The 20,769-nt window shown below is 57.8% G+C and overlaps 1 long non-coding RNA gene across 2 annotated transcripts; it reads left to right on the forward strand.

The window, feature by feature from the left end:
* Nucleotides 1-13,938: 13,938 nt before the first annotated feature.
* Nucleotides 13,939-19,729, forward strand: LOC102150488 (uncharacterized). 2 transcript variants are annotated; one of them, XR_289581.4, is made up of 3 exons: nucleotides 13,939-14,065; nucleotides 14,922-15,007; nucleotides 16,299-19,729. It is a non-coding gene; the product is annotated as an uncharacterized lncRNA (long non-coding RNA). The 2 variants fall into 2 exon arrangements; XR_011432796.1 differs by lacking the exons at nucleotides 13,939-14,065; nucleotides 14,922-15,007 and adding an exon at nucleotides 15,601-15,707 and having other exon boundaries at nucleotides 16,299-17,846.
* Nucleotides 19,730-20,769: the final 1,040 nt, after the last annotated feature.

Genomic DNA, 20,769 nt, shown 5'->3' on the forward strand with positions numbered 1-20,769 from the left:
GCAGCTTGGAGTAACAGACCGTGCAGCCCGCCACTCTCGCCAGGCAGCCCCTGTGACTAGTGGGGCCAGGTGCAAACCCGCACAGGCTGTTCCAGCTGGTTGACGTTGGGCAAGCCCCACGGCCTCCCTGAGCCTCAGTTTCCCTCCCTGTAGAATGAGGATGGGGGGGGCTCTGAGTGAGTCGGTGCATGTGGGACACTGCAGCCGGGCTGGCACAGGAGACCCCAGCAGGCTGTGGGGACAGGAACATCCGGCTAAACTCCTGGAAAGCTCGCGTGTCTCTCCACACCCGGTAACTTGCAGAGCACACGCTTTTGGAGGGATCACGTCCTTGCTGGCATTTTGGGGCATGGCTCCCAGCCCTGCTGCCGCGGGGTGGGCTGTGCTCTGGTGCTGGGCCCTTGTGGTCTGACCTGCTCTGAAATCTCAGGACGACTCGCCTCTGTTGGCAGTGTTTCACCCGTCACCTGGGTGCTGGGTGGGCCCTGAGCCCCTCCGTTGTGGGGGCTTTCTTGTAGAAGGTCCTCGGTACCTTCTCCCCGTGGCCTCTCCTTTCCCTTCTCCTGGTATCACCCACTTCCAAAGGGCGGGCTTTGGGCCCCAGTCTCTCATTTTGTTTTTCACTCCATTTTCGGTCTCTTAGACTTTTCATCATACTTTCTGGAATCTTTCATCCGTCCAGTTCTTGTTGACGTTTCTCTTTGCTCCGTCACGATGGTGATTTCTGAGTCTTCTTCTCTGACAGCTGCTTTTCTTGGCACGCGGTTGTTACTCCACGGAGCTTCCCGTCTCCCCGAGGGTCTTGCAGTGGCGGGTGTCTGCTCCCTCACCCGCTGCCTCTGAGCCCACTCTCTCCGATTCTTTCGTGTTAGGGTCCCCCCAATGTCTGCTGACCCTCAGCTCCAGCTCGCGTTTAAGGAGTGGCTGCTACAGAGCGAATGGGGTATCCCGTGCACATCGGTGAGTCTCGTCGCGTGCCAGCTTGACAGCGGTTGCCTGGGGGTCATTCCATGGGGGGACCCTCAAGTGCCAGTGTCTCTGGGTGTTCTCTCCTGGGCTGATCAGTTCTCCCAGAGGGATGCCTCCTGTGCCCACTGGGTCTAAAGCCCAGGTCCCGTCACTCGGTGTCCCGGGTCTCCCCACAGCCTGTCTGATGTTCACCCTCTGGGTTCGGAGTGAGAGCTCATCCCACGGGCAGCCGAGCCTGGGCTCTGGAAGTCCACATTCTCTCTATCACCTCTCCAGAGAGTGACCTCCTCCCTCTGCAGGGTGGGCGATGGGACATTGTCCAGCCTGGGGTAAGGGGGAGAGTCTGGCCCTCTCTGAGTAATGGGCCCTACTGGCCACAACCTGTCCGAGCCCTTGAGCCTTCTGGGTGGTGTGCCAGCCTCGGCTTGCTCTGGGGGGCCTCCGCCCAACTCCACGCCTGGTGTGTAATCAAGACTCATGTTTGGGGTGATCCACGGTGCATCACTTGGCGTTCGGAAGAAGCTCTCTTCCTCTCTGTTTAAGAGCAAACACAGTTGGACCCTCACTCAGGTTCAACTCAGCGATCCCGGGGCTGTTCTGACGGTAAGTGGACTTCCTTTGGACAGGGCTCCCAGAGGGTCATGCTGGTTTCCAGCATCACCTGCTTGCTCAAGAAGGGCTGGGTTGCAGGTCGTCTCTGATCCTTGGCACCTGGAGGTAGCACCTTCCTCAGGCCCCTCGTGGCTACAGGAGGCTGAGGGGTACTCATGCTGGCCACAGGCGTTCTCCATGTTTCCTGTGCGTGTCACTGCGCCTGATCTGTTCTGCATGTGATGGGGACCTGAAGCCGGTCTTGAATCCTGCTGCCATCGGGGAGTATGGACTTCCCACACCTCCCTCAGCCACACGGCCAAGAGGGAACAGACACGGAGCAACGGGCAGGAAGCAAATGCACCCTCTTTCCCTCGAAAGCCTCCAGGCGCCCTTTGAGGTGTCAGCTCCCTGTGGGCTAAAGTCTTGGTGGAGGGCTTGGTGAGCAGCTGATCGCTGGGGACCAGAGGGGAGCAGCAGCCCTGTACCCAGCTCCTCGTGGGAGCACCCACCCACGCAGAGGGAGCGTTGGGATGGGCTCCCCAGGGGTTTTCACAGAGGTAAGGGGAGTCCCCTGCCTCTGGAGGAGAAAGAGGAAGGTGTGTCTTTGCCACCACCAGCTGCGGGAGGAGGAACAGGCCAGCTGGGGAGCTGGCTCCCTCACCACCGCCACCCACAGCTGGTGGCTGAGAGGGCACGTCAGTGCCAAGTCTCTCTCCTGCATCCCTCCCCCTGCCCCCAGCCCCTCGCTTCTGCCCCCTCCCCTCCCTCGGCTCCTCTCACCTCTCTCCAGGCCCCCTGCACCCCAACACCCACTCGGGTTGAGCCACGTGCATGGAAAGTGTGTCTGGGCTGCCCACAGTGACACAGAGCCTGGTGACCAGCTGAGCCAGCAGGCCGGGGCGAGGGGATGACGCGGTGCGATCAAGCACAGCCGTGGCTTTCACAGTGACCTGTTTCTTGTGCCCACTGTGGGCAATAAGCAGGTGACCAGTGACTAAGAACAGGTGCCAGCGCTGCCCTGAGCAGGGGCGGGGGACGGAGAAGCCAACGGGGGCAGGGGTTCTGGAGAGTTCCCACAGGTGTAGCCCGCTGGCTACAAAGTCCCTGCTTCCTCCATCCATCCACCCACCATTCCTCCCCCGTACGCTGGGCCCCGTTCAGACCTCACGGCACGACCAACCCCAGGAGGGCCCAAGGTCAGCAGGACCAGGACCAGGTCGCACCGGCAGAATGGACAGGGGTTGCGGGTTGGAACCCAAAGCTGCCTCTCTGGAAGGTCACGCCCTTTAAGCCTGGCTGCTCCCCATAGAAAGATGGGGAGACAGCCCACTGCAATGCAGCCCAGACCCGGAAGTCCTTTCCTGGGTTTTAACATGGGCCTGAACCCAGAAAGCCCCAAGGGGACAACTGGCTGGCAAAGAGACAGCCGTGTGCCTGGCCAGGACCCTCAGGGGAGGCCCTACCGTCTGCCCCCTACTTGGTCTCCACTCTGTCCCCAGACCCACATGCGTCCACCCCTCCCGTCCCCGTCTCTGCACGTGCCCCTCCCCCACCCCCCCAGCTGACTCCCTCGTGCTCCCTACCCCCTCCCGCTCACAGCACTCAGCGCCCTGCTGTCTGCTTGCACCCTGACTCCCCCACAGGCCAGGAAGTTTATGGGGGCAGGGACCCCTCTTCTTGCAGGGTGGAGAGTAGGTGAAGGGATGAAGGGCATCCTTCAATGAGATGCATGCCCCACCCCCCCCACCAGGAGCACCTTTTATATTGTCTCCAGCTGAATCACAAGCCAAAAGCCATGCCAAGCGAGGCTCAGAGCCCACCAACCGTCCCCGTCTGCTGAGGCCTGCACCCTGGCAGTCCTCCTCCAGGAAGCCCTCCAGTCCCCTGAGCACGCTTCCCTCACACTGGGACAGTTGGGGTGCCTTCTGTGCCCCCAACCAGACCTGAGGGCATCTCGCTGAGGGCAGGGAGTGTGTCTGCACCATCTCTGGATTCTGCTCCCTGCTCCCCAGACAGGCCAAGAGCAAACACAGGGAGCACAGAGAAAGTCAGGGAGAGAGGACTCGGGCCAGCCTGGCGGCTGGCAGCCAGTCCCTCACTGGCCAGCACACATGCCCTCTGGTTCTGCACCTCTGAGGGCAGGGAGGCAGGGGTTTGTCCACAGGGCTACAGAGGGGGCCTCCCGCCCTTCACAGAGGGAGCCCCAGCCTCTGGGCCCCACTTGGCAGGACCGACAGCTCTTTGCTGCCAACACTGCGTGGATGGCGATGTCCCCTTGGGAACAGCCAGGCCCGTGGGGGTCAGGGCAGAGCTTGGAGGCAGCCCACACCCCCTCAACAGAGCTGGAGGAAGGACCCAGGTGAGCTGCTGGTGGCCCCCACAAGGGTGGGGCAGATGTCAGACCCTGTTGGCTGAGAAGTGGCAGGTGGCTCCTCCCCCGGGCACCAGGCCACCTTCTGAGGAGGCCGCACAGGGAGCTGTTGTCCTCTGAGGAACAGAGCGCGCAGCCTGCCTGTAGGAGAGCAAATGTCCCCAGACGCGGGCTGGCGGCAGAAGCCCAGAGCACCGCCCCGGATTGATCCCCAAGTGTGCGTGTGTGCGGGTACAGGAGTGTCCCTGAGCAAGCGTGCCTGGCCTCAGCCACCCCTACCTTCCCCTGCCTCGAGGGGACGAGCTGACAGACAAAGACCCCTCCCTGCAGCCCTTCCCCCCAAGGGCTAGTGGGATGTCACAGCCTCTGCTCCACTCTGCCTCAGTTTCCCGTCTGTGTTCCCCAAAGTGGGGCCATCACAGAGAGCCTTGCTGAAGTCTCTGGGGACGGCCCAGGGCAGGCGGTGGGGCTCAGGCCCCCCGGTATGCTGAGAACCCAGACTCACTGCTTCTCACGTGCCCTTTCACAGTCTGGGGCAGCCGGCACACCCGCAACTCTGACACCTTTGGGGAGCTGAGGCCCCGTCTGGGACAGGCATGTGCCACAACGTGCAGCCACCATCCCCGTGACCAGCGGCGCGAACCCCCTTGCCGGTCCCTAGCGCCCACCCCCAACACTGAACCCCCACCCCTCAACATCTCCCGCACATGCTGGAGTCACTGACGGACTCATGTGGTGGGCGCTGCGTGTGCGTGCTTTGGATCCGCGTGGCAGGAGCGCATCGACTGCCCGGTCCCGGCCGAGCATGCAGGGGTTTGGCGGGGGCTCCTTGGACCGCGGCCGCTGAGCGCCTGCCTGTCTTCGGCTACACCCGGTGCTCACGCTGCGGGCAATGGCCTGGGAGGGCACTGCTGCCCCGGCGTGTGCATCCCCTGGTTCTGGGGAACGTGGATAGACGGGAGGGTGGGGAGTCCACAGAGGGGGGCCCTGCTGCCATCCGAGGGCTGCTGTGCACCCAGGAAAGCAACCTGCACCCCTCCTGTCCTCGTCAGCTGGGGCTGCTGTCACAGATCCCACGGACTGGGGGCTTTGTAGTGATGGGCATTTCCTTCTCTCCATCTGGAGGCTGGTGGTCCCAGATCAAGAGGCCGGCAGATTCCGTGTCTGATGAGAGCCTGCTCCTGGATCAGAGACCCGTCTCCTGGCTGGGTCCTCAGGTGGTAGAAGAGGCAGGGGAGCATTCCGGGGGCCCTTTCACAAGGGCACTAATCCCATCATGAGGGCTCCACCCTCATGACCTAAACACCCCTAAAGGCCTCACCTCTTCTCACCATCCCACGGGGCTTAGGATTCACCCCATGAGTTTTGTGGGGGCACAAACATTCAGTCCATTGCAATGAGTACTTGCTCAGAGATGGAGGACAGGAGGGGGAAGACAGTCGCATTCTCCCAGTGAGTGACACTCGAGGTCTCAGGGTGGGGACTAGCCGGGTGGGGACCTGGTGTGGCTGGGGGCAGGGGTGCAGGGAGAGGCCCTGTCGTGGGGGTGTGGGTGCTTGTCAGGAGCTGAGAGGCCAGCGGGTTGAAGCACAGGGTCAGTGCCCGGCCAGGCAGAGAGAAGCCCATTGTGTCAGGCCACGAGGGCCACACCCGCGGTCTTTACCCCAGGCACCATGGGCGGCTGTGACGGCAGTGGGCTCTGATCTGTCCCTCAGGACACTGGCTGAGCTGCCCTGCGGAGGGGCACCGCTGTCAGGGGGCTCCAGCCTGGGTGCTGCAGCTCAGAGAACTCCGGGGCATGCAGGGGAGGATGATGCAGGCCCAGCCAGGGGCCAGGAGTGCAGGTGACAAGGCGGGCCAGGAGAGAGAGACAGCGCTGAGCTCCCACCCACATGACTGGGGCTGTACTGGGTGTGGGGTAAGGAAGAGGGAGGGACCAGGATGACACCTCCGTTTCTAGAATAACAGGTTGGGGGATGGCCGACGGGGCCTGGATCAGTCACAATAAGCAAGGTCACGCTAAGGTAACAAATAGCCCCAAGATCTCAGGGGCTTAAGGCCACCAGACTTCCCCACCCGTGGACGCGCTCCAAGCACGTGGTCACCATGGCAGGGAGGCTAGGGTGACTTGGGGAAGTGGTGCAGGGCTCCTAAAGGCTGCCCCTGGAAGTCCCACGTCACCCTATCTCACTCCCATTGGCCAGACAAGCCACAGCTGAAGTGGCGGAGGGGGCATGACCCCACCCAGTGTGGACCCCCAGCCTGGGCATGACGGGCACCCGAGAAGCGGAACAGGTCCCAGAGGGGCTTGCTCCTTGGTCCCTGACATTGGCAGCCACATGGAGAGAGAGCTCCCTCCAGAATAAAGCACAGATAGTGCCCACCACCCCCGAGGGGGCCAGCACTGGCCAAGCATCCCCTTCTTACTGGGCATGCTGCAGGGAACAGAATAGTCCTGCTGCTGTGTTACTGGGGTTTAAGGCCAGTTTTAAAATACCCATTTCTCTGCTGGGTTGGTAAACAGTTGCTTTTCTTCACGCTGCGGTGACCATACACTTCACGTCCACCCTGAGGTCTGGGGTGCAGGCTCTTAGCTGCCCCTCCCTGCCCCGCTCCTCAGCTCCCTGAGCACCGCTCCAAGACTCCCACCTCCCTAGGACCTCTTCCCTCACTCACACAGCCCCTTCTGTCTGACACCCCTCTCCTCTTCTTCACCTGACAAGTCTTACGTAGTCTTCCAAACACATTGCCAATGTCGCCTCCTCCAGGAAGCCTGCCAAGCCTGCCCCGCCCAGACTCAGTTTCATTCTCTTCACTGTAGCCACTGGCAGGCCATGCAGTGCCACCAAAGCTCTCCCTGTACCCCCAAAGCCTCTCTGCTGCCCAGGGCCAGGCCTGTCTCACTAACCCCATGTCCCCAGACCCGGCCCATGTCCTCAGCCAGTAGACACCACAGGGAGACCCAGTAGAGCCCCCACGCAGGGACGATTTGTGCAACAACTGAGGAGGCCAACAGAGAGGTTTCTGAGTGCTAGGGGACCCCTCAGTTTAGACACCAGACCCCCAGCAGAGAGCCCAGCTTGCGGCCACCATGCACACTCAGGCCATTTCCTGCACGCACCCAAAGGAGTGGTGACCTTCCTTCTCAGGCAGGTTTCCATGGGTGCCACTGAGGCCCCCTCCCTTGGTCACCTCTGCCCCATCACAGCAAGGAGTCCCCAGGGGTTGGTACTGGGGGTGAGAGCAGGGAGGGGCAGGAGGCGAGGAGGATGGAGGCAGCACAGGAGGGCCCTCCCGCTGAGCTCCCGAGGGCCCCAACCCCAGCGCCTGTCACCCCAGGCTTGTAAACTGAGCCAGTTTGAGTCAAGTGTTCTGTTGCTGGCAGCCACGGGCATTCTTCTGGACACAGGATGCTAGAAGGGCCTTGGGACACTCTGCATGTGGTGCTCCACGGAAGCAGGATGGAGCCAAGAGGGACATGACAAGAGGTCGAGGCTGGAGCAGCAGAGGAAGCTCACCCACTGGCAACTCACCGTGGCCCCGGCTTTGCCTCCCTGGTGGGCGTGAGAGGGAAGCCCACGCACCCTGACTTCTCCAGCCCTCTCCAGCCCTCTGAGCATGTTCTGGGTGAATTTCCAGACTGTCTTCACTAAGTGCCTCTGACCGCGTCCCAGTCTGGTGCTTATTCCGTTGATTGAGGGGTCTGTGTTCGTGCTGTCATGCGTTGATGGCTCACCACTTGGCAAACCGTGCTGAGGGTTTTCTTGAGTTAACCCCATTCTCCCAGAGGTCCCCACTGGACGGAGGAGGAGACAGAGCCACAGGGAGGGGCCGTGGCTGCTCAGGTCACGTGATGGGGAAGCTGCAGTCCATCTGCCACCTGATACCTGGGCACTGGAGCCTGCGTTTCTGGAGCTCCTCTAGAGGGCTCTTCCTTCCCTTCTCCTGGTCTCCATTCAGATCCGCCTACCCTTGTTTCAAGGCCTCTGTTTGTTTTCAGACAGGCCTTCTTTGGGCCAGTCCCGGCGGCCTGGTGGTTAAGTTCAGCACTCTCTGCTTTGGTGGCCCAGATTTGGTTCTTGGATGCAGAACCACAACACTTGTCTGTTGGTGGCCCTGCTATAGCGGCAGCTCACATACAAAAAAAAGAGGAAGATTGGCAACAGATGTTAGCTCAGGGTGAATCTTCCTCAGCAAAAAAAAAAAAAAGAAGAAAAAAGAAAAAAAGATGGGTCTTCTTCCTTCCCTTTGCTTCTTTGGGGACCTGAAGCACAAGGACAGACATGGCCAATCAGATTGCTCTTCTTTTTCTCTGTCCTTGAGAACAAATACTTATCACATTGGTTTTCCTCAAGCACTTTGAAAAAGTTGTTGGGGGGGATAAAGGGAGTTTTCTTTTTTTCTCTCTCTCCCCTCATGTTTTAGTTTCCTGTGGTTGCAGTAATGAAGTATTGTCATCAGCATCATCATTGTCATCATTATCACCATCATCCTCATCATCATTTTCATTGTCATTGTCATCATCACCACTGTTGTCATCTTCACCATCATCGCTGTCATCATCATCAGCATCATCCTTATCATCTTCATTGTCATCATCACCATTGTTATCTTCACTATCATCACCATCATCATCATCACCACCATCCTTATCATTTTCATTGTCATCGCCATCATCATCATCATTGTTGTCTTCACCATCATCACCATCATCATTGTCATTATCATCACCATCAACATCATCATCACTGTCATCATCACCATCATCATGATCATTGTTGCCATCATCATCATCATTATCATCATCATCATTGTTGCATTGTCACCATCATCACCACCATCAGTATCATTGTTGCCATCATCATCATTATCATCATCATCATTGTTGCATTGTCACCATCATCACCACCATCAGTATCATTGTTGCCATCATCATCATCATCACCATCATCATCATCATTGTTACCATTGTTGCCATCATCATCGTCATCATCACCATCATCTCAGAATTGAGATGGTGAGAGCCTGGATTCAGGTTGTGGAAGCACAATTAGGCAGAAAGGGTCAAATTTGAGAGACATTATGACATAATGATGTATAGACTTAGAGAGAAAATAAATACTGGGGAGAAAAAGGAAAAGGGAGTTGGAGATGGCCGCACAGTATCCAGAATAGGTGACTGGGAAAAAGACAGAAGATTTGGGGGTGGCATCCAGCAGGAGCTGGAGGCCTGGGAGAGTGGGGCAGGGGGAAGAGCGGGGCATGGAATGCGAATTTGGGCTGCAGAGGTTGGAGCCACGAGGGGGACTGAGGTGAACGTTGATGGGGAAGGGCAGAGGCTCAAGGACTGAGCCTCCATTGTCAAGAGCAGACAGAGGGTTCAGGTCAGAAAAGATTCAGAGAAGGAGGGAGCCAAGCAGTAAAAGGAAAAACAGAAGAGGAAGCTTGGAGTTTTGCTCTTTTGCTGTTTTATTGTCAATGTTGTTTTATTGTTGTTTTTCGGAGAGAGAGGCCTTCACTTCCTGAGTGGATCACAGTGATCAGCGCCTTATTTAGCTGCCTAACAGAGGAAAGAGTGTGCCCTTGCTGGGGGAAACCAACCTTTACTCCAGCGTCTGCAGTTCTTTCAAGCACAATGCCCAGAAGACAATCAAAAATTATGATACTTGAGAAGAAGTAGAAAAATGTGACCCTTAATCAAGAGGTAAAAATTGGCAACAGAAGCAGACTGACACATGACACAGATGTTAGAGTTATTGAACAAGGACTTTAAAATAACTAGTACAAATATGTTAAAGAATTTGGAGGAACACGTAAAATGCATCAAGAGGCGGAGAACTTCAACAGAGAAATGGAAATGCTGAAAGAGAACCAATGGACATTCTACAACGGAAAACTCGGGGTTTGAAATGAAGAATTTGTTGTGTGGGCTTAACAGCAGAAGAAAAGATAGTAAGACAGAGAAAGGCATTCCAGGTGTGTACTTAAGCGAGAAAGACTAATTGTGAACACAGGGTCATCACATCATTTGTGTACTTGATTTATGTGAATTCAACCATACGCTTGGGGCAAACATGGGTCAATGGAAATGATCCAAAGTGAAGCATAGAGAGAAAAGAAATGAAAAAAAAAGAACAGAATATTGGTGACACATGAAGCAATGACAAAAAGTTCATCATACATGCATACTTGTAATGGGAGTCCCAGAAGGAGAAGAGAGTAAGAACGGGACAGAACAGATGATGGCTGAGGATTTTTCAAAATTGGTAAAATATATCACCCCACAGATTTAAGAAGCCTAGAAAATCCTGAAAAGGATAAAGACAAAGAAAACCATGCCCAGGCACATCATAGTGAAACTGCTAAAAACTAAAGATACGAAGAAAACCTTGGCGACATCCAGAGAAGAATGACGGATTGCCTCCAGGGGAACAACAATAGGAATGATGGGTGCTTTCCAATTAGGGACGATACAAGCCAGAGACAATTTAATACACCTTCCAAGCACCGATGGAAAGAACTTCCAACCTGGAATTCTACGTCCTTCCCAAGTGAGTGCAAAACAAAGATCTTTTCAGACAAACAAAAGCTGAAAGAATTTCTTGCCAGCAGACCTACACGACAAAAACGAGACCAGAGGAAGTTCTTCAGGCTGAAGCAGAGTGATCTCTCATGTGAGCATCCATCCGCAGAAAGGAAGAGAGAGCACCACAAAAGTCCAGAGAGGAGGAACAAAGGATGAAAGAGGAGGTGGAACAAACGAAAAACCAAGAGCAGGACGGCAGATTTGAACCCAACCCACCATATCAGTAATTACACTAAACCGAAATGGGCTAAACATGCCAGTGAAGAGACAGAGCTTTGTCAGAATGGACAGGAAAATCCAGACTCAACTGTATGCTATCGCCAGAGACACAGTTTAAATCAGGACACAAACTGATTGAAAGTAGGAGGGGAAAGATACGATGCAAACTCTAATATAAGAACACTGAAGAGACTGTATTAACATCAGACAAAGCAGACTTCAAGACAAGGAGCATTACCTGAGCTACAGAGGGACATTTCAATGTGATGAAAGTGTCGATTCATCAGGGAGACAAAAGGGAAAGAAGCCCTCAGGATGTTTGTAGTCACGGGCAAAGAGCCTGTGGACAGTGAGGTCACAGATGAAAGAAAGGATGAGTGATTGATGGGGCAGAAAGCTTGGAAAGGAGACAAGACTCATCTCCCTTCAAGAAAGGGATGAGGAAGAGACACAGAGAACACCCAGCAGGGGAGAAAGTGTGTCTGAAGGCAGAGGGCGAGTCAGCGGGGCCTTGAGCCAGTAATTGCAGCCTCATTAACAAAGAACATGGCACAGTCGTTTTCTGGGAGAGTGAGGTAGGTTGTCCACAGGGCCCTTCATCAGTGGGCATAAATGGGAAAAAGGAGGGGGTATCCAGAGCTGTATTCAGTACCTCCTCTTCAAACGCTTATCGGTGCCTCCTGTCTACCCAGCAGGGCTGGGGGCCAGAGCCCAGGGTGAAGATCTGGACATGTGCACCAAGCTAATTCATAAGTTGAGTCTCTCCAGCCCCAGGCTGTGTCCAGGAAGGAGACCACTGTGCTGTGTGACCTTGGACAAGCCCTGGTCTCTCTGGGCCTCAGTTTCCTCGGCTGGGTACCGGGGTACTTCCCCTGGGGGAAGTGGTGCCCAGGTGGATCTGCCCAGCTCTGCCTGTCCACAACCTGTGACTCCATCAGGAAGGCCTGAGCACAGCGCTTACACGGCCTGTCTAGGAAGCAGGTCTGGACGCTAGCCTCCCGGCTCCTGGGACAGCCCTGGGTGGGCCGTGAAGTGGACCAGGCTCACCTGTGCCCAGGTGGGTGGCTTGGCAGGAGCCGGGCAGGTAGTTTACACGGGGCGGAGGGTGAGAGCAGGGGCGCAGCGTTGTGCCTGTCACGTGAGATGGAAGCCTAGTTCTGGGGGGGCCGTGCGTGCGGGTGAGAATGTGTGTGTGTGTGAGTGTGGGAATACGTGTGTGATGTGGGCAAGAGAGCGTGTGCGTGTGTGGGTAAGAGTTGTGCATGTGTGTCTTTGTGAGTGTGAGGTGATGAGTGAGTCAATGTGCATGTGTGGGAATGAGTACGTGGTATTTGTGAGTGTATTTGTCTTTGTGGTCTATGCGTGTGTCTGTAATGTGTGTGGTGTGTGTGTCTATAGTGTGTGTATGACATCTGTGTCCATGGTGTGTGTGTATGTAAGAGATGGTGTCCGTGGCGTGTGTGTGTTACGTGTATGACGTGTGTATGTCCATGGTGTGTGTGTGACGTGTGTGTGCACCACCCCCCCCACCGCGCACCCGCCTCTCCTGGCCCGGCCCTCTCTCCCCACAGCCCCGCCTGCCGTCTGCCTCCTGCCTCCTCTGCTCCACGGGGCCCCTCACTGCGGAAGCGGGAAGCATCGTGGCTGGAGCTGGCTCTTGCCTCCAGGCCGGTGGGGAATTCCTGCTCCGGGGGGGCATCTGGCCTTGGCCCCAGTCCCTCCGTCCTGTGGGAGGGTGTTCTCTGAAACCCGAGCAGGGCCAGGCACGCGCAGGACCGTGGAGACCCAGAGGGGCTCCTCACGCAGACAGCCCCGTGGCCTCCCTGCCACCTGCCACCCGCACCGTCCCAGGACCCTCAGCAAGTCCCTCAGACCCGGCGATGAAGCATCAGACGACGGGCCAAGAAGAAGAAAGTGACAGGAAGCACAGGGCAAGCTGATGTCTGCGCAGACACCGCGGCTCCATCTCCAGGGGAGCTGGGTGCGCAGGGCAGGTGCTGGGGCTGGAGTTCGGCACGGCCCACCTGGCTCTCAGCACACCAGCTGGGTGACCCCAGACAAGTCACGTACCCCACTGAACCCCCACTGTAAAACGGGGGCGGCAAGGTGGGGTGGCTGACAAGCTGAGGCCCCTAACGCTGCACCCAGTGGAAGAGCGTTCGCTGCCCCTCATCTGTTTCCTACATGGAATGACAGGCCCCCGGGGTCAGGGCTGGGGACACCTTGCGGAGGTGATGGGGAGAGTGTCCCCTGTGCTCTGCACGTCTGGATAGCGCCGTTCAAGAACCTGCTTCCGAACACTCTATTCGAGCTAACACTCTGATTGTGGTTCAGGGGGACACCGGGGGCAGAGCATGTGCCAGAGAGGTGCTCTTGTGTCACTGACAGCTGAGGAGGCAGCTTGGGAACCAGACGGTGCTGTCCTGATCCTGGGGGAGTCTGGGCCCAGGGCCAGGCCACCAGGTGGGCCCACTGGAGCGCTGGAGAGCAGGGCCATCTGGGACGAGGGGCTGCTGTGGCCACTGCTGCCCGTGCCAGGATCCTTGAGCCCTTAGCTGGGAGGATCCACTCCATTCTCAGGCCTTTTCTGTCTTGGAACACCCGGTCATCCCCAAAAATCCCAGTCAGTGTCCGGGGTGGTGGCCAGCTCGGGACAAGCAGAACTGTGGCAGCCACTCTGTGTCCCTCAGGCCGCCGTCCTGCTCTGCTGGGGCTCAGCCTCCACCCGGGGGTCTGGCCTGCGCGTGTCAGGCCCCTGATGTCTACTGGTATTTACTAGGCTTCCGTCAGGGTCCACAGGTGCTGGCACAGGGCTCCAATGGGGAGTGAAAGCCCCTGCACCTGCCCTCACAGGCTTCGGTCTCTGCGGCCCTGTTCAAATGACCTGGAGGGTCCAGGCTCCTGTTGGCCCCGGTCTCGCTCGCAGGGCCCAGCCCTGCATGCCACATCACTCACGGAGAGAAACCGGACACCGTCCCTGGGCCCGGTGAGTGAGACACTGGTCTTGGTGCAAAATTTAAAGGGGACACTAAAAATCTTACTAATCGAGATCAATATTATTTCAGGGCAACACTCTTCAAAATCGAAAGTAATGCAAAATTCATGATAAAAGTATCAAACTTTTAAACAAAGGCAGGTTCAAGCCCCGCCCCAGGGCACCCTGATTCCGCAGGAACCGGCCGCCTCCGGCTGTTTCCATAGCAACCAGCCCTGATGTGCAGGCAGTTGAGGCGCATGAGACACGGGAGGGGAATCCCTACCAGGAAGAGCCTCGCTTCCCGCTTCCCGGGCTTCCTTCAGAGGGAAAACAACATTCCAGGGATGAGGTAAGGAAATCCCTCCTCCGGGGAATTTCCCAGAGTGCTGTGGGGAATCCACCCTCCACGTCATGGGAACGGAGCCTCCGTCCGTCCCCAGCGGCCCCAAGACCTCTCTCTCCCTGGGGGAACGTCGCTCCCGGACCCAGGCACAGAGAAGAGGCAAAGTGGGCAATGGTTGAACTGAACGGCGTTTCCTAACACATTGCCCCTTCAAATAATTATTTTTGGGGATTGAGCCTAGTAACAAGAAAGTAAAAAATAGTGTGAGTGCATCTGATGGCATTTTCTTTATTAAAAGCCCTTGCCGGTCGCTGATAAATCTGAGGATAAATTGAGGATAAATCTTGAGGATAAATCTGAAGGAAAGCTGAAAGCTGCTTCCAGACTCCTACAGCTGGGGAAGTCCCTCCTGAGGGCAGTTGGTTGTCTTGAGTAGGGGGGGTGGGGTTGTGAAGAAGCAGATGTTGCATTCAAATTGGGTCATTTGAGGAGCGTTCACTAAAGGGACAATTTGCAAAAGTGTAGACAGGCCTTAGGAAGCGAGGCAGGGGTGGGGGATGTCCTGGGGGTAGCACAGGGCGGGGTGTTGACTCCTAGACGGGGGGGGGGGGGGGGGGGGGGGGGGGGGGGGGGGGGGGGTGTCCAGTGACTGACCTTAGGAGCCCTGCAGTCACGGTGGGCAGAAAGGCCTGGGGGGCAGTGTGGACACGTGCTGGATCAGTCAGGGTTGTCAGAGGAGCAGAGCCAGCAGGATGCGTGCGCACACACACGCACACAGAGGGCAGTGGAGTTATCTATTGCTGTGTAACAAATTACCCCAAATCTCAGCAGTTGAAAACAACAAACGTTTCTTATCTTACAGTTTCTGTGGCTCAGGGATTGGAGAAGAGCTCAGGGTTTCTCATGAGGTTACAGCCACGATGTCAGATGGAGTTGCTTCATCTGAAGGTGTGAGTGGGGCCAGAGGATCTGTCGGCGGGAGGCCTCGGTTCCTCACGGGCTGTCGGCGGGAGGCCTCGGTTCCTCACGGGCTGTCGGCGGGAGGCCTCGGTTCCTCACGGGCTGTCGGCGGGAGGCCTCGGTTCCTCACGGGCTGTCGGCGGGAGGCCTCGGTTCCTCACATGGCTGTCGGCGGGAGGCCTCGGTTCCTCACGGGCTGTCGGCGGGAGGCCTCGGTTCCTCACGGGCTGTCGGCGGGAGGCCTCGGTTCCTCACGGGCTGTCGGCGGGAGGCCTCGGTTCCTCACGGGCTGTCGGCGGGAGGCCTCGGTTCCTCACGGGCTGTCGGCGGGAGGCCTCGGTTCCTCACGGGCTGTCGGCGGGAGGCCTCGGTTCCTCACGGGCTGTCGGCGGGAGGCCTCGGTTCCTCACGGGCTGTTGGCGGGAGGCCTCGGTTCCTTGCCACATGGGCATCTCCATAGGGCTACTTGAGTGTCCTCACAACATGGCAGCTGGCTTCCCCCAGAGTGAGTGATCCAAGAGAGAGCAAGGTGGAAACCACCATGTCCTTTGTGACTTAGTCTCAGATGTCACTTACCATCACACAGACCAACTCCAGAAACAGTGTAGGAGGGGACTCCAGCAGGGGGTGAGCACCAGGAGGTGCACACCACTGGCTGCCTTCTTGCCAACCAGCCATGACAGATAGAGTGAGTACAGGACTGTGAGGGAGATTTTTGCCGGAATTGGTGGAATTGGTGACTAAATTTGAAAACGGCAGCGGTACTCAGTGCCCCCCGACACTCCCCCCACGACAGGCACACACTCATCCTAAGAGCCCCCCAGGGCAGGAAGCCTTCCCGCAGGGTTCAGTGCGCGGAACTCACCAGGGCAGACACCCAGCCCCAGCCCCAACCCAGCCTGTGTGTAGGGCTGGGGGAGTCAGAGCTGGTGGCTCCCGGGAGGAGCCAGCCCCACGGATGGAGGGGCCCCGGGGAAAGGAAGCACGCCCGTGTGCCCACCCCAAGCCCCGTGAGATGCCAGGAGGGAGGGAAGCATGAGCAGGGTGTGAGAGGAGTGTGTGAGACGGATGGACCTCACCTGGCTAACCCAAGCGGACCAGGTGTGTGTGGCATCTGTGCAAGGGCTCACGGGCCAGGGAGGCGGCTCACAGAGCGTGGCCAGAAGCCGCCATCGGCTGAAATAGTGCAGTTTTGTGTTCACACCACGTTGAGGCTCTGCAGTCCATCGCGGACAGAGAAAGAACACACACGGAGCTGGCTTCTCTGCTTCTCCTGCAGGAGCATCCATCACCTGCAGCATTTTCAGAGCAACCGTGACTGTGAATGCATTTGTCTGCATTTTAAGGAGCTGGTGTTCAGCCTGGTAAATAAAAAGAGAGGATGAGAGAAGAAGGGAGTTAGAAAGAGAAACGCCGAGAGACGAAGTGAGCTAGGACGCCTGTGCGGACACCCATCCTGAGATTTCACTGTTTGCTGCGATGAATGGTGACTCCGACCCGGGGTGTCTTTGGGATCCCTGATCGTACCTCCCACTGCAGGCTCAGTAGTGTCTGCACAGCAGGAAGGCCTCTCTTGGCCCCTGGGGAAGGAGGGCCTTGGAAGCAGCCAGCCCAATGGGGAGAGGCCAAGGCAACACACCACTCACGGGGACCCAAATCCATTTGACGTCACTACCCACCCCTGGGAGCAGGGTGGTCCTACTAACATCAGTACAGGCAGCGGAATACTTAATTCACATTCTCACAAAGATCGAGCCCCTTTCTTCCAGATTCGGGGATGTGATAATTTGGGACATCAATTCAGATGAACTTAAATTAAAAAGAGAATTTATTGGCTTACATCCTACATCACCCAGGGCAGCTTCAGGCATGGCTGGATCCAGAACCCCAAGTGACGACCTCAAGGTTCTGCTTCTCTGCCAAGGCTGGCACTGGGAGTCCTGCCCAGGGTGATCATGGCAGCCACTGTCCAGCACCCGTTTCACATTTGCCCATCTCACTGTCCCCAAAGTGAATTTTGCAGGTCATGGGTTTTGAGTTGGGTTGAGCCATGTGATAACTGTGAGAAGGGCATCAAGGGGAAGGAAAGCCTGCCCACCTCTTCCTCTGGTCAATTCTACTGCGGAGTTTAGTCCTTCAGCTTGAGACCACCAGAGGAGGAAGATGTGGGCAGCTGGGAGGCCTCCCAGAGATGACCTTTGTCACCTCATAATTTCCCCAGAGCCCACGCATGCCACTCCCTCTGGCCAAGGAGCCCCTAAGAGAGGGGTGGCCACTCAGGAAAGACTGTACTCACCTACGTGCCAGGCATCGTGCGAGGGGCTGGGGGTACAGAGACGCCCAGGATGCACAACGCTCCTACCAAGAGCTCCTCCATTCTGCTAGGGAAGCGTGGACACTGCCCAGCCTCCCTCCCCTGTGCCGGGCAGCACATCTCTCTTTTCCATGGGGCTGACCCTAACCAGTACAAGGACGATGCAGACCCCATCCAACAGCCACAGTGGTTGGTTCTGGGATGCTCACGTGACCCAAGCCGCACTGCAAGAACTCTTTCTGGGACTTGTCTGTAGAGTGACCAGAAAATCAGCCTCTTCCCACTGGGGCTGCTAATTTGGTAGGAGTAAATGGGATTGCCAAAGTCTACCTCCAGCCCACGGGCAGAGAGTTGACGCACAGAATAAAGTCAAAGACAAGCAGAACTAAGACATGGAGGGTGAGGTAGAACCTTGAGGCCAACATTTGGGCTCCTTGATCCACCCACGCCTGAAGCTGCTTCTGGGTGATATGGTTAATATAAGCCAATAAATTGTCTTCCTGTTTATGTTCATTTGAATGGGAATTCTGAGCCAAGAGAGTTCTAACTAATACAGAGAGACCAACAGTGATGCAGGAAGGCCAGGTTAATGTACTAGGCATTCAGGCAGGGGTGTGCAGAGGCACTATGGAAACAAGGAGAAGGGCAGGGCGGGGTCTCTAAGGACACCTGCAGCTACCCAGGCAAAGGCCCTCAGAGCATCCTAGGCAAGGGAACCGCATGAACATCGGCGAGGATGGGGGCAGGGACTATATACGACTCGAGATGGCCGTGAAGGGCTGCATAGGGCAGGGAGTGGGGGGTGAGGCCGGGTGTCGCAAAGCCGTGAGGCGGGCATTGTGTGGGCAGCACCGCCTCTTTCCGTCCTGGAGCAGTGAGGCGATTAAACACTCGGGGACACACAGAGCAACCGAACGTAACCTGCAGATAAATCCTTGCTGCGTCTTCCTCCAGCAGCCTGGTGGGATCCACGGACCACACGCCTCTTCCCGCAATCCCTGCATCCCTCCGGCCCGCTGACGGCTCAGCAGATAAACTGAGGCAGGGCAGCTCGGCTTGCAGTAAACGTGCCATGCCTTCCTCTTCCCAACCCCTTCCCCCTTTTGACCACAGGATGGATCCCTCTTTCCCCTTCTTCCCCCCTCCGTCTCCCTGCCCACGCCTTGATCCATGGGGCCCATCAAGGCTCTCTGGGCAGCACCCCCAGCCTCCAGCCTGGAACCCCAGACCCTGCGCCTCTACCACCCTGCCCTGTTTCTGGGGCTGGTTTGTGACCTGAGATGGGGGAAGGCCCAGCCTTAGAGCTCCAGGGGAGCTGCAGAGGGTTCCCGGAGGGACAGAGGCGGGCAGGGAGCTTGTCACAACTCTGAAAGCCACGCTGGCCTTCAGCTTGGGGTGGATGCGATGCCTGATGTCCTCAACCCAAGGTCACGGAGAGCACGGTCTCCCAGGTTTCCTGAGCAGAGAGCAGGCAGGGTGAGGAAGGAAGCTTTACAGGGGCTCTGATACCTGGATGGGTCCCTCTGAAAGCGTTTGCCCAGCGGGGCGCCTCCCTCACACCCTCAACCCACCCCCACTGGGTCAGACCCTCAGGAGAGAAGGCCGGCAGACAGGATTCCCGAGTTATTGTCTGATTTAGACTATAGTGTCTATGTCTCCTCAGAGCTGTGCTTGGATAGGCCTGGAAGCTGGACCTGACCACTGAGCACAGCAAATTCCTGCAGGAGCCGTTCTGGAGGATTCCCAGCCCTCCTGGGCAGGGTGGGGACTTCCCTGAGCAGGAGCCAAGGGGAAGGATGGGCACCTCCACCACGGCAGCCCCAGGAGGCCGAGACGATCCTGCAGAGACCAGCAGAGGGGCCTCCTGGCAGGCCGAGCCTCCAGGGGCCAGGGGCCACAGCCTCCAACTCCCAGGAGGGACCTGACAGGCGGACTGTCCCAGGGAATTCAGAGTTGAGGCTGCGGGGTCTCTGCACTGGGCTCTGAGTCTGTGCCCCCAAAGGAGCAAAGAAAAAGTCACCCATGTGTCAAAGTCAAGGATGAAATGCCACCTGCAGAGGACCCGAGTTTATGCAATAACTCAGAGCAACGTGGGTGCAGAGAAGCTGCCGAGCTCACGCCCAGCAAGCCAGTGACTCACCGCGGCCCCGAGGCCAGAGGGCTGGTGGCCTGTGGCTCAAGGCCGGGCCCACAGGACGGGGGCGGGGAGGGGCTGGAAATCCCAGCGCTCGCCCTCGGCCTGAGACTTACAGGCACCCGAGCCAAGCAGGCACACACTGGCTGGCTCTGCCCAGCCTGGCCGGCCCAGGCTCTCCCCGCCAGGGCCCTCTTGGGAGCAGGTTTTTGTCGCAATATTTGACGATAAACTGAGGCGGGGCAGCTCGGTTTGCAGTAAACGTGCATTTCCTTCTGTCTGGACGCACGGGATTCCGGTGGCCCTGGAAGGAGGAGGTCTGCGTCGATCTGGTTTCTGGAGCAGAGGGCGCTGGCCTTGGTCGGTGGCTGCCTCCGTCTAGCCCCTCGGGGCACGCGGGACACAGCACCTCGATCCCGCACGGTCCCCTGCCTCCTCCAAGGCATCTGGCATGGTTGTGACCGTGTGGAATTTTCCCCGTGACAACAGAGGTCTCAGACTCAGGGACACGTGCACACATACACACATGCACACGTGCCTGCACATGCAGGCAGCGCTCGCACATGCCCGCACAGCTCCCTGCACTGTCCTGCCTGGCTGGCAGCTGGCACGGGGCACATCAGCTTGGCTCTCATGAGCCTCCCAGAGCCCCGGGGCCACAGGTGGCTGAACGGCGGGGCATGGGCAGGGCCGAGGGAGCAGAAGCCCCGCTAGGGGCAGAGGGGCCTGAGGCCCTGAGGATACTGGGCTGCAGGCACCGGTCAGCCCAGGCCAGCCCACAGGCCTGGAGAGACAGAGGCCTGCTGTCCACAGCCCTCACCGCACACGGCATGGGGGGCAGCTCCTCCGCCCCATCCTGCACTGCAGGGTGGGGGTTGCTCCCGCGTGGTCACCTCTCCCTCGAGGTCACCTCTCCCCCTGTAGTCACCTCTCCCCCTGTAGTCACCTCTCCCCCGTGTGGTCACCTCTCCCCATGTAGTCACCTCTCCCCCTGTAGTCACCTCTCCCCCTGTAGTCACCTCTCCCCCGTGTGGTCACCTCTCCCCATGTAGTCACCTCTCCCCCTGTAGTCACCTCTCCCCCTGTGGTCACCTCTTCCCCTGAGGTCACCTCTCCCTCTGAGGTCACCTCTCCCTCTGTGGTCACTTCTCTTCCCACGGTCACTTCTCTCCTGAGGCCACCTCTCCCTCTGTGGTTACCTCTCCTCTGTGGTCACCTCTCCCTTGTGGTCACTTCTCCCCCTGCAGTCTCACTGACCAACATGACACTCCCTTCTCCTGCCAGGGGCTTGCCCCTCTGGCC

Source organism: Equus caballus, chromosome 26, assembly GCF_041296265.1.
Source record: "Equus caballus isolate H_3958 breed thoroughbred chromosome 26, TB-T2T, whole genome shotgun sequence".
NCBI lineage: Eukaryota > Metazoa > Chordata > Mammalia > Perissodactyla > Equidae > Equus > Equus caballus.